This window comes from Giraffa tippelskirchi, chromosome 10 (assembly GCF_054371585.1).
Source record: "Giraffa tippelskirchi isolate mGirTip1 chromosome 10, T2T-mGirTip1v1.2.pri, whole genome shotgun sequence".
Lineage (NCBI taxonomy): Eukaryota > Metazoa > Chordata > Mammalia > Artiodactyla > Giraffidae > Giraffa > Giraffa tippelskirchi.
Genome location: NC_137284.1, coordinates 126,271,927 through 126,287,993, shown reverse-complemented (window position 1 = coordinate 126,287,993; position 16,067 = coordinate 126,271,927). Strand labels below are relative to the sequence as shown.

Sequence of the window (16,067 nt, the reverse complement as noted above, 5' to 3'; positions counted from 1 at the left end):
CCTGAGGACCCAATATTCCCACTGGTTCCAGTCTCCTGAATGGTGCCTGTCCCTCCCACGCAGCTAATGACTGAAATAGGATCCATTGCTACCGGGAGCTTTTAATTTCTTTACATTGTTCAGGTCGCTCTGATGCGATGCAAAGTGACAGCTTCCATTTCAGGCTGGCTCATTATCAGTTCTTACACCAGACAGCCAGGATATACATCTTTATCTGCACATTGGAATTAACCCTCATTGCTATGAAAAGTGAATTTGGCTTGGCTGAGGTATGCAGTATAAAATCCTGTGGGCCTGTGTGCAAACCATGTCTTAGCCAAAGAAAAGGAACGTGGAGGCAAGGCATGGATTCTCCAGGACTCACAAACTGAAAAGCTTCAGTTTGGTTCAAATTCACCACTTAAAGGGCAAGAAAACGTCTGAGGAAGGTCCAGCTGTGAGATGGTGAAGGCAAATTTAAGATGTAGATCTGGAAAAGGATGCAAGGCTCCTTGGCTTTCTGTTGTCTACTCTTGACTGTTACACTCAGCCATGACCATGAAGTCATTAAGTCAGATATTGGGTCAGCCCGTGCCAGCTAAGTATGTATCCTGAGTTTCTTTTTCTTCTAGGAAGGTCTTCATGAACTATGGCATGGTTCATGGATTTCTACCAAGTTCAGTCTTTCTTTAAAAATTGAAGTTATCAAATCTGGCCTTAGCTTCTCCTAAGCAGGCCACAGCCAACAATTCAGAGTCCAGATTCTCAGTATTTTAATAATCTATTCCCCTTCACTTGAAGACTGACCCTCTCGAATGCTGCATATGAGAAAGCTGAAACCCTTTGTGTGTATAATCTTTCTTAAATTTACACAGAGATATGTACACACAGATATTTATAATCTATACCAAGATGTTTATTGGTGTTGAGTGTAGAGGTGAGTTTGCTCAGTGGGCTAGAGAAATAGGTAAAAGACTGAAAAGTACTTGAAATATGTTTTGGATGTGCTTTCCAAGCACTATTCAGTAGAAATTAAATGTGAGCCACATGCTCAGTCACTTCAGTCATGTCTGACTCTTTTGCAACCCTATGGACTGTAGCCTGCCAGGCTCCTCTGTCCATGGGATTTTCCAGGCAAGAATACTAGAGTGGGTTGCCATGCCCTTCTCCAGGAGATCTTCCCTACCCAGGGATCAAATCCACATCTCCTGCATTGCAAATGGATTCTTTACCCACTAAGCTACCTGGGAAACCCCATATGTAATTTGAAATTTTCTAGTAAACACATTTAAGAAGTAAAAAGAAACAGGCGAAATGAGTTTTAAAAAATTTATTTAATCTAGTATATGTAAAAACACTACCATTTCAACATGCACATTAAAATTGTATATGGGATAAAGTTAAAATTATTGGCATATTTTATATTCTTCTTGTTTGTATTTATAGTCTTTCAAATCCTATATGTCATTTACACTTCACAGCACATTGCAGTGAGACTTGGGAGATTTTAAGTGCTCAAATATCCACACGTGGCTTGTGACTGCTGTAACAGACAGCAGAGCTTCAGACAGACGTAGTGACTCTTGACAAGTTATTATTCCTTTACCAAAATGTGGCCAGTTGCAAAATAATGAAGAGGAATTATCTTAGTTTGTTCTGGCTGCTATAACAAAGTATTATAACAAACTAGTGGCTTAAAAAATCCTACAGATTCCACATATAAGTGATATCATGCAGTATTTGTCTTTGTCTGACTTATTTCACTTAGCATAATGCCTTTCAAAGCCATGTGTTGCTGCAAATGGCAAAATTTCATTCTTTTTTATGGCTGAGTAGTATTCCATCATATGTATATTCCACACCTTCTTTATATATTCATTGGTCAAGGGACACTTAGATTGCTTTCATGTCTTGGCTATTGTAAATAGTGCTGCTATGAACACTGGGGTACATATATTTTTTGAATTAGTGTTTTTGTTTTCTTTGGATATATACCCAGGAATGAAATTGCTGGGTCACATGGTAGTTTTGTTTTTAAAGGAACCTCCATACTGCTTTCCACAGTGGCTGCACCAATTTACAACAAAATAGTGAATACAACAAAAAAAGTAGCAGCCTGCAAGCCAGGAAGAGATTTTTCACCAGACCTGACCATGCTGATATCCCAATCTTGGACTTTCAGGCTACAGAACTATATATATATATATATATATATATATATATATATAATACCCATTGTTCATAAAAAAAAAGAAGTAGAAGCAGACTCACAGATGTAGAGAACAAACTAGCGGTTACCAGTGAGGAGAGGGCAGGGCTGGGATGGGCAAATGGGAAGTACAAACCATCGGGTGTAAGACAGGCTCAAGGTTGTACAACATATACAACAAGGGATATATAACCAATATTTTGTAATAACTATAAATGGAGTGTAACCTTTAAAAATGATGTAAAATGTAAGCAAATTAAAAAAAAAAATAATCCACTCAGAAATATTATTTCTCACAGTGCTTCGAAGTCCCAGGTCAGGGTGCTAGCCTGATTAGGTTCTCATTCAAACCCTCTTCTGGGTTGCACAGACAAACTCTCAAGTATGTCCTGGCCTGGTACAAGGGGTGAGAGATCTTTGTGGGGTCTTTTTTTATGAGAACATTCATCTCATTAATATGGACCCCACCCCATGATCTAAGTACCTCCCAAATGCCCTACCTCTTAATACCATCATATTGGGCATTAGGATGTCAATATATGACATTTGGAGGGAAAAAAACATTAAGACCATAGCAGGACTCCTGATAGTATCTTGGTTTAAGCAACTAGCATTCAATCAGTAGTTCATTCAATCAGTATCCAGGGCCTGTTATGTACTAGGCATGTAAGGAATGCAGGGGACTATCTTGTAGGATTAGGGGTGCTGTATAAGACTGAAAAAGACAAAAAAAGGTCTCTTCTATCATAAAGCTTACATTACAGTGAGGGGTACAGGAAGAGAGAGATAGACAAATAATTAAGTAACCCATCAGATGGACAAAGTAGAACAGGGGAGAGAACTAGAGAGTGATGGGAGTGCCATGCTGGATTGGATGGGGTGACAAAGGTGTCTGGTAAGGGGACATTTGAGCAGAGACCTCAAATGAAGGGAAACATTGAGTCCTGTGGCTCTCTGAGGAAAGACTGCTTCAGGGAGCAACTGCAAAGACCCTGAGGCAGGAGAATAAATTTCATATTCTCCTGTAGGACACTGTAAGAACTCTGGCTTTAATTGAAAGTTCTGAGCCAAGGTATGACAAGATCTATCTGGATTTTCCATGGAGAAGAGACAGTTTAGCATTCTGTTTAAACATCTGAGTAATATTTATGTGTATATGCATTCATATTTGTATTTCTTTGTGTTGATCTACTTTTAAGCATATCATCACTTGAAGATTAAATTCAGTATGGAGCAAAATGACATTTCTAAATTCTAGTCAAACAATGCTATTGTTCATCAAGGAACTAATGATGAGATCTGCCTCCCCAATAGAGAGGAACTGAATCCTAGACATAAATTGCACGTTAAGGCAGAGATCAGGCAGTTAGTCAGAATATAAGCAAGAAATGGGATTTGCAGATTACTGCATATAAATGGGTTGTAATAGATGTATATCTTATTTTGATGATTAGCAATGGGAAATATACCTGCATAAGGACTGCATGTTTGGGCTTCTTGGTGTGTGCATGTAGAATTATAGTCTACTGTCAGTCTTTACACAAAATTCTGATTATCAACAGTGATGAATGTGCACAGGATGGTATTGGTAGTATTTCATTTTATTCAAAGTGTATATCACTAGGAAATAAGAAAGAAAACCAAAGGTATCCAGTTGCTTGAATCTATGATCGCCATATGTTCTCAAGCAGCCTCGCAGCCGGATATAAGCCATTTCTTATCTCCTATTAGAATCACAAGTTATTCCTGCTCCCTGATTTAAGTTTTCTGCACAGTGAAAAAAAGTACATTTAACTCTGAAAAGGAATTCAACTGAAATTCTGTGGAAGTATATTGGACTCTAAGAACAAATCTCTTGCCAGCATCCTTATTTAGTAAAAGACTCTCTAAATGCAGTTAGGATGAAATCCAGGATCAAGGTAAAAGTGGATATTGCTTTTAGAAATCATGGTGAAAATAAACATATCTGAAAAGACATGAATGCCCCTCAGGAGTTCAGACTGAATAAAAAAGGCTGGCAAAGGATTCAAACAGGAGTGTCTTTATCTTGGTAATTGGTTATTTCTTAGTGTGGTCAGAAAAATTGTTTTTAAGTTGTGCTTGGTCATTATAACTGTGCTTTCTTGGGAGAATAGCTCTCTTGTTGAGAATCTCAAGATTCAGTAACACCAAAGAAGTCAGTTAGAATCCCAAGCTCCATGAGAGCAGAAATTGTGCTTATCCTGTTCAGCATTGCATTCTTATTGTCTACAAGGGCACTTACTCTACAATAGATGCTCTAGAAATATCAGTGAGATGAAATTTGACCTGAATGGACTTAAATATAAAATATTCTTTAAGAATACCTTTAGAACTACAACCGATTCTCCTCCCCCATACCCCCATCCTCAGTTTAACTGACAATGGACTTATGTGAGTTGGTTTTCAAGTAATGGATATTCTTTGGCATTTAATCATAATGGCTGTTTTTCAGTTGGAATGTTAGACTACTAACAAAATGTGTTTCATGTGTCCAGATGCCTGATAGATAGTTGTTAAATAGAAAGTCAAACTTCTGGCCCCTTACTCATTATTTTTAACATAATTTGAGAAATTTTTTCCCCATCAGATAACAATTCAAACTTTAGCATTATTATAATTATTATAAAAAATTTTTTCACAGGATAAACTAAAAGAATATCATTTTAAAAAAGAACTAAAGAAAGGAGTGTGTGCATTTTAATGTCCTTTTCTTTCTGTAGGATCTGCTTTATTAACTGGGAAAGTTACATTTTGTTATAAGAAAAAAACAAAATGAATGAAGGTCATCAAATTTAAGTAACTTCCCACTCTTGGAAGGCAAAGCAACACTGCACCTCTAGAACAGGTGACTTGCATTTTTCCTTAAGAATTTTACTCTTTAAAAATAGGATGCCCAATTTAGACCCACAAAGACCATCCTATTTGACTTGGTCGACAAAGTATGAAACTGCATCAGAGCTGTAAAAAAATTCACTTGGGAGAAGTCATGTAGGTACAGCCAACACGCTGAGCTGAGGGTGCTAGGGCCTGGAATTTTCTGACTGAAAGTGTTTCCTTCTCTCCCTACACAGAAGTAAAATGAAATGAATACATATAACAAAGGAGGGAATCCTTCCTAGATTGTCTTTTAGAAAACCGTTTGCCAAATATATATAGAAAGGGCACAGTGAAGTTTATTACGCAGAAGAACAACAGAAAATACGTATTTTTCAAATAGGAAGAAAATGATTTGGTCGTAAAAACCAATCTATTCTGAACCAATGTCCTCAAATGTGTCTGAAATTTTAAGATGCTAAGTCGGGTTTGGGTGGGATTGTCCGTCACCCTGAATGAACAAGTGGTATCTTAAAAGGTGCTGTTTAATTAAAAGCGCACACTTGGGATATCCTTTCCCGGCGTTTGGGAGGCATCCGAGCCGTCAACCCTCCCACCTGCTGCCCGGAGCGCCGCCAGCGCTGTCACCGTGGCTCGCAGATGCAGGTGAAGCTGGTACTGAACCACTTTCACAGTCCAGAAAGCATGACATTCCCTGTTACCAGTGGGAGGAAAGGCTAATTGAGAAGTGTGTATAAAGGCTGTAATGAGTAGCATTTACATGTATTGATTAGAAGTAGGGCCACCGTTTCTCATTTATCACCACCGGCAGCTGTGAAATTTTCCCCACGTCGATTGGCACGGCTCATATTCCCGCTCCTCTAGTTCTTTATTGCTTTTTCTTCCCCTTCCCCTCCTGAAGCAGAGGGCTGATCCACGGGCTGGAATGGCCTGGTAATTACTCCAGCTCCTCCACCAGCTGCCACAATTGCCAAACCGCTGGAGTGAAAAATTCCATCCCGCATTTCCGATTTTTTACATTACCATTGCATAATCATATTTGACGAATAATTAACCTGGGTTAATACTTCAGGGAGCCATTTGCAAGTAAATTGATAAGCTGAGTGCTGTAACGGCGCATGAGGGCTGGGAACGGGGGTGGCATGCTGCTGCTGGGGCCTGGGAGCATCCAGGGGAGGGAGTATGCCTTCTGACCACCTAAATCCACCTCGGATGCCGGCTTTTAACAAGAGCCCTTGACCGTGACTCAGTTGGATCAGAGGAACAAGCGCGCTAAATCTAAGGTCACCTTGAATGACTGGGAGCTCCTCTTTCCTAAAGGACTACCCTCATTGTACATATCCTGGAGGTGGAATGGGTATTTTAAGAGCTATCAGCCCATTTTGAGAAATAGACTAGCTCAGGAGATTGTGGGTTGGTATTTAGGAAAATATTAGCTTGATTTTGCTTTATCTTCTGATGTTTCAACCAAGCATGGAGAGGCTTTTTTACGTGGCTAAGAAATGGTACACTTCCCTCTCGTACAAGCGGGGTCATTTCAGAAGTAAAAGAAAGATGTACTACTAAATCTATCTATGAGTGCCTGTTAGTATGTGACAGGAAGAATGCTTAGAAGTCAATAATAACCATATTTCCAGATTGAAAATAATTGGTCTGGCCATTTTGGAAAACTCTTTGTAGGACTAAAGTCATAGAAGAGCACCAGAGTCTAAACATCTGAATTTAGCTTTGTTCATAAACCTATATTTTGTGGCCAAGTGGGATATTGAATTTTTTTTCAGTTGCCTACTTCTGCCACCTCTTGATTTCTTATCTCTTTGCTGTTCATTTTAGGCGATGGTCTCATTCAAGGCTCATCAAGGGTGCAAGGGGTAACTTTATGATTTCAGAGATATTTGTATCACGCAGGCTGGGCTTTGAGATGTGAGCTGACTATCCAAAGTGGGATCAGTGGTGTGTACAAGCCAGACAGAGAGTCAGCACTCAGCATTTGTCACCGCATGAGGCATTGCAAGGAAAAGCAGTTCCTTTCAGACTCAACTGTAGCACTAAGTGAAATCAATGGCCAAACAATCTAACACAATTGGTCACATATTGATAGAATTAAACACTGCTGTTAACGTGACTTGTCATTGATCTGACAAAAATGGAGTTCAGGGTAAAAGTAGCCTGAAGCCTTTCAACTCTGTGTTTATGGGGAAGGGCCCAGAGAAAAGAGAATGATTTAGCGCCATCTGCTTAAACCGTGATTTTGTTTTCTCTAGCCACCATACTTCACAATGGAATACACGTTGAGCATCTCAGTTTTTTCCATTGGTGACATGGAAGGAGGAATTAGAGGTAGCTCATTTAAAGTTCAGATTTGATGTTTTGCTCAAGGAATATCTTCTTGGTGGCGTGTGAGATTGCCTCTTGGACAGAAGTCCTAGAGATTCCTGTGGACAGTGAAACAAATCAACCTAATTCCTAAAAGATCACATTCTACCATATTCCATATCACTGCCTAGGAAAAGGAATCTTCTTTTCAAATACAAATTCTAAGAGGGTTTTCCATCCTTTACATGAAGTCAAATCATATTGCAGAAAATTGCAGACAGGAGAGCCAGGCCATATCATTCCTCATAGTACCTCTGAGCACTGGAGTCAGCTGTTTCTGGGCTCCATCTGCCACCGGCACACGTAAGACTGATAAGAGACTATCCCAGTTGGAGCAAGTCAGCTGCTGCATGTAGCCTGTGTCTGTGGTTTGAGTCAGAGTAGCCACATCAATTGCTGTTTCCAGGGATATTTTGAAAGAGGAAGCAGGGCTATGTCAGTGCCTTGTCTCTGCCATGAATAAAGTCAAGAGATGGAATATGTTTGAGAGGAAGGATCTGTTTCCTTACTGTGTTTCATAATGATTGCAGGTGCATTGGTGAATATATTCAAGGATTTGAATATGAAATCTTTTTCTCCTTTATGTAGCCCACTTAAGTTTCTTCAAAGTACTCTCAGTCTACAATTATGCATTTTTTTTTAGCAGTTTACTGTCTTCCCCAAAAGAAGGTAGACTCCATGAATATGATAACATTGTCTATCTTGTTCTCTGTAATATTACCTTAATGCAAAACCATGGTCAGAGTAACAGCCTGTTGTTTGGTAGATTGTGCTGAACACTGCTTAACTCTGGAGTGGGGGGCTGTTAACATAGACTACAATGTGCATCCTCTATAAGCTCTACATGGTAGCCCTGACAAACCAGAACACAGGAGACAATCTCTTTGAAACAAATGAATGAATTTTTTCTTATGTTCATGTGGACCTATAAAATACCACTTTCTTTTTATTTAACTAGCTAATTTTTCATCACAGTATAGTTAAATGACAATGTTGTGTTAATTACTGCTGTACAGCAAAGTGACTCAGTTATGCATATAAATACATTCTTTTTCATATTCTTTTCCATTATGGTTTATCACAAGATATTGAATACAGTTCCCTGTACTATACAGTAGGGCCTTGTTCTTTATCCATTTTGCATATACCATTTGCATCTGCTTATCCTGAACACCCAGTCCCACCCTTTCCTACACCCCTCCCCTTGGCAACCACCAATCTATTCTCTATGTCCCTGATTCTGTTTCTGTTTCATAGATAGGTTCACTTGAATCATATTTTAGATTCCACATATGTGATATCATATGGTATTTGTCTTTTCTTTCTGGCTTACTTCACTTAGTATGATAATCTCTAGCTCCATCCATGTTGCTGCAAGTGATATTATTTTGTTCTTTTTTATGGCCAAGTAGTATTCTATTACATATATGTACCATATCTTCTTTTTTCATTCATCTGTTGATGGACATTTAAGTTGTTTCCATGTCTTGGCTATTGTGAGCAGTATTGTTATGAACACTGGGTTGCATGTACCTTTTTGAATTATAGTCTTGTCTAGATTTATGCCCAGGACTGTTTGTGTGTGTGCTCAGTTGCTCAGTTATGTCCAACTCTTTGTGATCCCACGGACTGTAGCCCACCAGGCCCCTCTGTCCATGGCATTTTCCAGGCAAGAATATTGGAGTGGATTGCCATTTCCTACTCCAGGAGATCTTCCTGACCCAGGAATCAAACCTGCGTCTCCTGAGTCTCTTGCATTGGCAGCCAGATTCTTTACCACTGCACCACCTGGAAAACCCATGCAAGACTGGATCATATGGTAACTATTTTTAGTTTTTTGAGGAACTTCCATACTGCTTTCCACAGTGGCTGCACCAACTTACATTCCCATCAACGGTATAGGAATGTTCCCTTTTCTCCACAGGTTCCCCAGCATTTGTTATTTGTGGACTTTTTAATGATGGCCATTCTGACCAGCATGAAAATACCAATGTCTTTATTGCTAAATAATGCATCACTATCCAGCAGTGGTTCTTTAGCATGCGTGTGAATAATTAGGGAATTTTTCTCAAGCACAAATTGGTGAGCCTCACTCCCATGGCCCCTGATTTAGCAGATCTGAGGTGGGGCACAAAAAGTGGCATTTTACCACATTCCCAGGTGGAGCTAATGCTGATCCAGAACCACTGCTAAGAGACCCACAGATTATGAGAGTGCTAAAGGCAATGAGAGATGATACCAATGACGATTCCTCTTTCACCTCCATTCTACCTTTCACATTGAAATTTCAGTGCTATTATCCTGAAGAACCAATCAAATCTAAGCTTTAACCCTACTATCAACTTCTGATGGCTCCTTGTATCTAGGGCACAAAGTCCAAGTGCTTTCACACAGTGCTGAAAGTCAGCTGCCATCATTGAGAGTCATCAACGTTTCTCCTCTCCTGCAACCCAAATCCTATGAGTGAGCTCTGGGCACAATAGAACTATATATCTCATCTCTGGTTGTGTATCAAAACCACCCATGTAGCTCTCCCAGAACAGAGATGCCTGAATCCCTGTTCCGGAGATTCTGAGTCATAGCTCCCAGTTGAGACCTGACTTTTGAAAAAACTTCACAGATAATTCTGATGCATAGTTGCCCTAAACTATCAACTTATGAGGTGTGAGCAAGGTTGTTGTCAAAGGCTAGTTTGTAATTTTATAACATTTCATACTAAAAAAATGAATTAAAAAGGAAATAATTAAATTACATCAAGAACAATAAGAGAAAAATTATAGACTGACATAAAAATGAAGACAAGAGAGTTCAGTAAATTAGAAAACTTAAAAACAAATAGAAGGAACTTCCCTGGTGGTCCAGTGGTTAAGAATCCACCTTCCAATGCAGGGGTCTTGGCTTCGATCCCTGGTGGGGGAACTAAGATCTCACAAGCTGCGTAATGCAGCCAAAAAGAAAATAGATCTTGAAAAAACTAAGATACTCAAGCCTCTGATAAATATTAATACATGAATAAATATACCCCAAGAAATTTGGAAAATGGATGACAGGCAACTTTATGAGAAAACAATTATAAATATGGCTCAATAACTTTAAAAAATATCTAATGTATTCTATTAGCTCAACAAATATTTATCAAGTACTTTGTATCAGACACTGTCACAGGAAGAAGGATAAAAATCCCAGCCCTTGTGAAGTTTGTTTTTTATGAACAGAAACGTCAAACTCCAATAGCCCATACATAGAGGGAAATAGACCAATTACATATATAAATAAAGATGAATAAATTTAAGTAAAAGACCAGCACACTAAAAGTTCAACAGCACATTAAAAGAGTACTCATTTATACTCACTGCAGGATTTTAATGATAGTTTAATAATAGCCAGTGCATTAACATAAAGCATCAAATCCATAAGTCCACTAGTTTTAAGAATGTTGATCTCAGTAGATGCTAGAAAGGTATTCAGTGAAATGAACTGTCTATTCCCAATAAAAATCACTTGGAACACTAAGAAAAGAGAATATTCCTTCAACCTGATAAAGGGTATCTGAAGCCAAGACATCATACTTCATGTTGAGACAGTCGAGGAATTTCCATGTTAACCGGAGACAAGAGATGAATTCTTACTGTCACCATGGTTATTTAGTGTTGTCTGAAAGTACAGGCAAATACAATAAACCATGAAAATAAGAAGAATAGCTATAGAAAAGAGAGATAAAATTATGGTTATATGATGGCAGCATGATTAGACACATCTAGGAAATCCAGGGCAACAACTAAATAATGTTTTGAATTAATAAGCAAGTTCATCAACAGTAGATGGCTACAAGATAAATATAGAAGCATCAGTGACAGTTCTATATAACAGCAATAAACATGTTAGAAGATATAGTGGCAACAAGAACTATGAATTATCAAGGGATGTGTGACACCTATATGAAGAAAACGACAACATTTTATTGAGCAATATAAAAGCAGATTTAAATAAATGGAAGTGCAGATGCATTCTTGGATGGAAATACCATAAAATAAAATGATCTTCCTTCCCTCCCTAATTAATAGTTTTCATATAATGCCAGTCAAAATCTGTATGAGATTATTCAGCTGATTTGACAAAACCTAAGTATAACAAATTAAAAATTATAAAATACAAATATTTTTTTAAAAAAGTAAATGATGGAGAGAGTAGAGTAGAACTTGCCCTACTAGATACTGAAATGCATTATAATGGTATAAATGCTGAAATAGCAAGGTACTGTCCTGAGAATTAAAGGTCACTCAAAGAACAGCTTACCTCTGAGACAGATCCTAGGATATGAGAATGTTACAGCAATGTGACTGGAACAGCATGTTCAAAGATCCTGGGGTAGAAGGGTGTTGCCATATTGAAGAACTGAAGTCTAATGTGGCTGGGGTGCAAATAAGTTTAATACACATTGAAACAAACTTTTTATGAAAGTAATTTTCATATTCTTGTAAAATATGCAATCTTAAATACAGGAATAAGGTCTTTGACTCAATGATTTTTCCTCATAGAATCCCAGAAGTGAATAATAAAGGTGCATATTAGGTATAAAAATGATTCCTTGAAACATTTTTAATAATAACATTGAAACTCAGAATAAATGACTAACAACAAGGAACATGTTAAATAAATTATGGCACTTCCATAAATTGGAATATTTTGAAACTATTAGCGAATGTGATTCAAATGTATATTTTCAATACATGAAGTGAAAAAACAAGGTTCAAACTATATGCACTGTACATATACAAAATATCCTAAAATATATCATATTATTAACAATGATTACTCTTGACATGTTGAGTTTATAGATTTCTTAATAGTTATAAAAAATTTTAATCTTTCAAAATTTAAAGCTGTCATAAAATAAATACTAATAAGTACAACATAAACATAAAATATCCTTATGTCATTTCATGCCCAGCTCAACTATTACATCCTCTGCGAATTCTTCAGATTTCCTAATTGCAATTAATCTTCCCTCTCCTGAATTCTTAAAACTCCACATGTCTCTTTGAAATCCTATAGAGAACAGTCCTGGGTGAGTTAAATGTCTGTATCCCTTCCATTTTAGTTGATTGCCTCCATTTAATTCTAAGCTTCTCTGGGTTGCCCAACTTAACTAAAGATTTCCCATGGGAATAGTCTAAAACCCTGAACAGAGGTGTCCACAGCCTATGGTCATGTAACCATACAACTAACACAGAGACTGAGAAACAGGAGTGCAAAGTTTTGGCTGTCTTAGCAAATGGATATCTTTATGTGTATTATAGGAATTGGGAATCTGAAATATTGTGCTATTGATTTAGGTGGTTGGTACTTTCGAGATACTTGTTGAATGTAAGGAAAGCGGGTAATGTAGTAATTACTTTTAGCTTTGGAAATATTAACCCTCCTGAACATCAGTTTCTTCATCTATAAAATCGGAGAACAATATTATTTACTGGTAGGTGGAGGTGAAAAATAAGATGATGCATGTTTACAGGCAAAATGCCTGGCCCTGCAGTGAGTCTTTTATGTAGCAAATACATCATCAGGAGAATTCATTTGTTTTCAATAGCCTGACTGGAATGTCCTGCATCTTTCTCTTTGACTGCGTAAAGTCAGGGTTTGAGAATCTCCCTCTCCCCCATCTTGTGCTTCAATCCAATAACCCGTAACTTATCCCCTATCTGGAGAGGGAGCTATCATTCATTGCAGGGATCAGCTTCATGGTCAGGAGCCTACGTTTAACACTGGTACCATCTTGAAATCTGTAATAATTTTGAACAAGAGGCCCTATGTTTTCATTTTGGACCAGGCTTTGCAAATTTTGTAGATAACCTTATTCAATAGGCTCTCCATCTACATTGGGCTTCCCTGGTAGCTCAGATGGTAAAGAATCTGCCTGCAATTTAGGAGACCAGATTTCAATCCTTGGGTGGGAAAGATCCCTGGAGAAGGGCATGGCAACCCATTATAGTATTCTTGCCTGGAGAATTCCATGGACAGAGGAGCCTGGTGGGCTACAGTCTATGGGGTTGCAAAGAGTCGGACACTACCAAGTGACTAACACACACCCATCTTACTGATCCCCACAGTGGTCACTGAAAGGTTATGCTCAACAATGGACTGCCACAGTTCCTAGAATATTGAGGCTTTAAGGATATATGATTTGTCTAACTCCCTTTATATATAATATGAGAAGCAGCCTTTACCCAAGAGAGGCAGCATCTTGGGAGACTGGGCTTAGGGGATCACTTCCATGCTGATAGGAGCTTCCCTGATAGCTCAGTCAGTAAAGAATTTGCCTGCAATGAAGGAGACCTCAGTTCAATTCCTGGGTCGGGAAGTTCCCCTGGAGAACGGATAGGCTACCCATTCCAGTATTCTTGGGCTTCCCTTGTGGCTCAGCTGGTAAAGTATCCGCCTGAAATGTGGGAGGCCTGGGTTCGATCCCTGGATTGGGAAGATCCCCTGGAGAAGGGAAAGGCTATTTACTCTAGCATTCTGGCCTGGAGAATTCCATGGACTGTCCGAGGGGTCGCAAAGAGTCAGTACACGACTGAGCAACTTTCACTTTTACTCCATTTCGATATACTGACATTTTGCTGCTCATCCTAGGAATCTACATCTAGAGCTTCTCTTGTTCCACTTGTGCTACCTGCTACCTGAGTTATTTGTAAGATTGATCAGTACTCTTTGGCCGTGAAAGCTAACTGCTGTCTTTTTTGTCTTATCTGTATGCTTTACTGAAAGTATGTTGCTTCTGCTTTTGGTGGCATGGACTGCTTTCTAACCGTGATTCCCTTCCAAAAGGTTCAGCTACTCACATGTTCTTTGATTCACCAGGAAAGCGATTGAGAGCACACACAAGCTGAACTGACCCTTACTGCCTAATCTCACCTTTCTCAGAAACATTTCTGATTTAATGAGCAACAGATCTTCATGAAGCTACCTGGTTGGGATTTCTGGTGTCAGGAAGCAGTGGGAGTGGGAGTTTGGGGGAATGGATTTGGTTGTTTGGGGGAATGGATTTGGTTGATTGGGGGAGTGAATTTTCCCTCCCTCTATGGCCAAAGCGCACCTTATTTTTAGGGCTTTTCAAAATCCTAACTCACACCTAGACATACGGAACTTTCTTACAGTTTGAGATGTGGGGGGAAAAAAGGCAGGGAGGCCCGAGCGATTTTTTTATTCTTTAAGGTACCAGTGGCCTCATTTGACTATGATCTTATCAGTTTCTTTATACATCTTAAACATAATTCCAGAGATCCTTAATGCTGTTTAATTCTTTTCTTAGTTTATCTCACAGTCCTGAGCGCAGATACTGCAAGTAAAAATGAAATGTTATGGCCTTAAGTTCCCTGCCTCAGTCTCACAGTAAACAATATTAACAATAATAATGAATATTTGTATCATTTAAAAACATGTTTAAAGATGGAGTTTGGGGAATGCCATGAAAGAAGACTGAAAAAATATTTAAAGTGTCACACCAAACCAAAAACTTTGCTGTCTTAATAAAATATCAAGTGTCTTCTAGCCTCTAACTGAACTCTTTACCTTTTTTTTTCTGAAAACCTAATGGTGTGAATTAAAGCATCAAGGCCTGCCATGTTGGCTGGCAGCTTGATCTCTGCCTTTGCAGAGAGCAGTGGTCTGCTCTTCGGACTCAGAACACTGTATGATGAGCCAGTAGAGGAGAATGTTCAAGTCATTTGTCATACTACAGTGTTTACACCTTCTGTAGAGCAGGAGAGGTGGGTAATGAACTGCTGGAAATTTTTACCAGCTTGTAGATGTCTCTTTGCATTTAGCTACAAGTCTTTTTCTGTTATTATTATTATTGGGGTATAGTTGCTTCACAAGGTTGTGTTGGTTTTTGCTGTACGATGAAACAGATCAGCTATATGTATGCATATATCCCCTCTTTCTTGGACCTCCCTCTCCACCCACCACCCCCCATTCCACCCCTCTAGGCCATCACAGAGCGCTGATCTGAGTTCCCTGGGCTATACAGCAGCTTCCCCACTAGCTGTCTGTTTTACATATGGCAGTGCACATAAGTCAGTCCCAGTTTCCCAGTTCATCCCCCCCGCCCCGCTCTGTTTCCACACATCCGTGCTCTACATCTGTGTCTCTGTTCTTGCTCTGCAAATAGATTTGTCTGCACCATTTTTTTTAGATTCTGCATACATGCATTAATATGTCTTTCGTAAGAGTGAAGTAAGTCAGAAAGAGAAATACAAGTCTGTTTTTAAGGAAGAGAAAGAATTCACATGTAACTAATGAAAAAGAAAAGATAAAGCCTGCTTAAATAAACACATAAAAATATTACTTCTTGAAGTTCACATGATGAAATTAGATATTCCATGAAACTTAATACACGCTTGATTTTGTTTCCCTATTAATGTTTTTTGTATCAGGAATACCTTTAGTCATGTAGTCTTGGCCCTCAAAGAACTTTGAAGTTTTAGTTAAAGTCCTCAAAATCTCTTTCTCCTTGTATAAGAGACAAAAATATATAGCCCACCACACCTTCTTTCCTTTAAGTTAGCCTGTTAACATTAATGAATGTTAACAGTTGTCCATGTCCTTGTCTATATAGCGTATGCTTTTGTACACATTTTAAAGCATTTGT

At 38.6% G+C, this 16,067-nt stretch overlaps 1 protein-coding gene across 1 annotated transcript in view; it reads left to right on the top strand.

The window, feature by feature from the left end:
* The window catches only part of POU6F2 (POU class 6 homeobox 2), a 496,249-nt gene that overhangs the window by 160,778 nt on the left and 319,404 nt on the right, over positions 1 to 16,067 (top strand). The window lies entirely within an intron of this gene.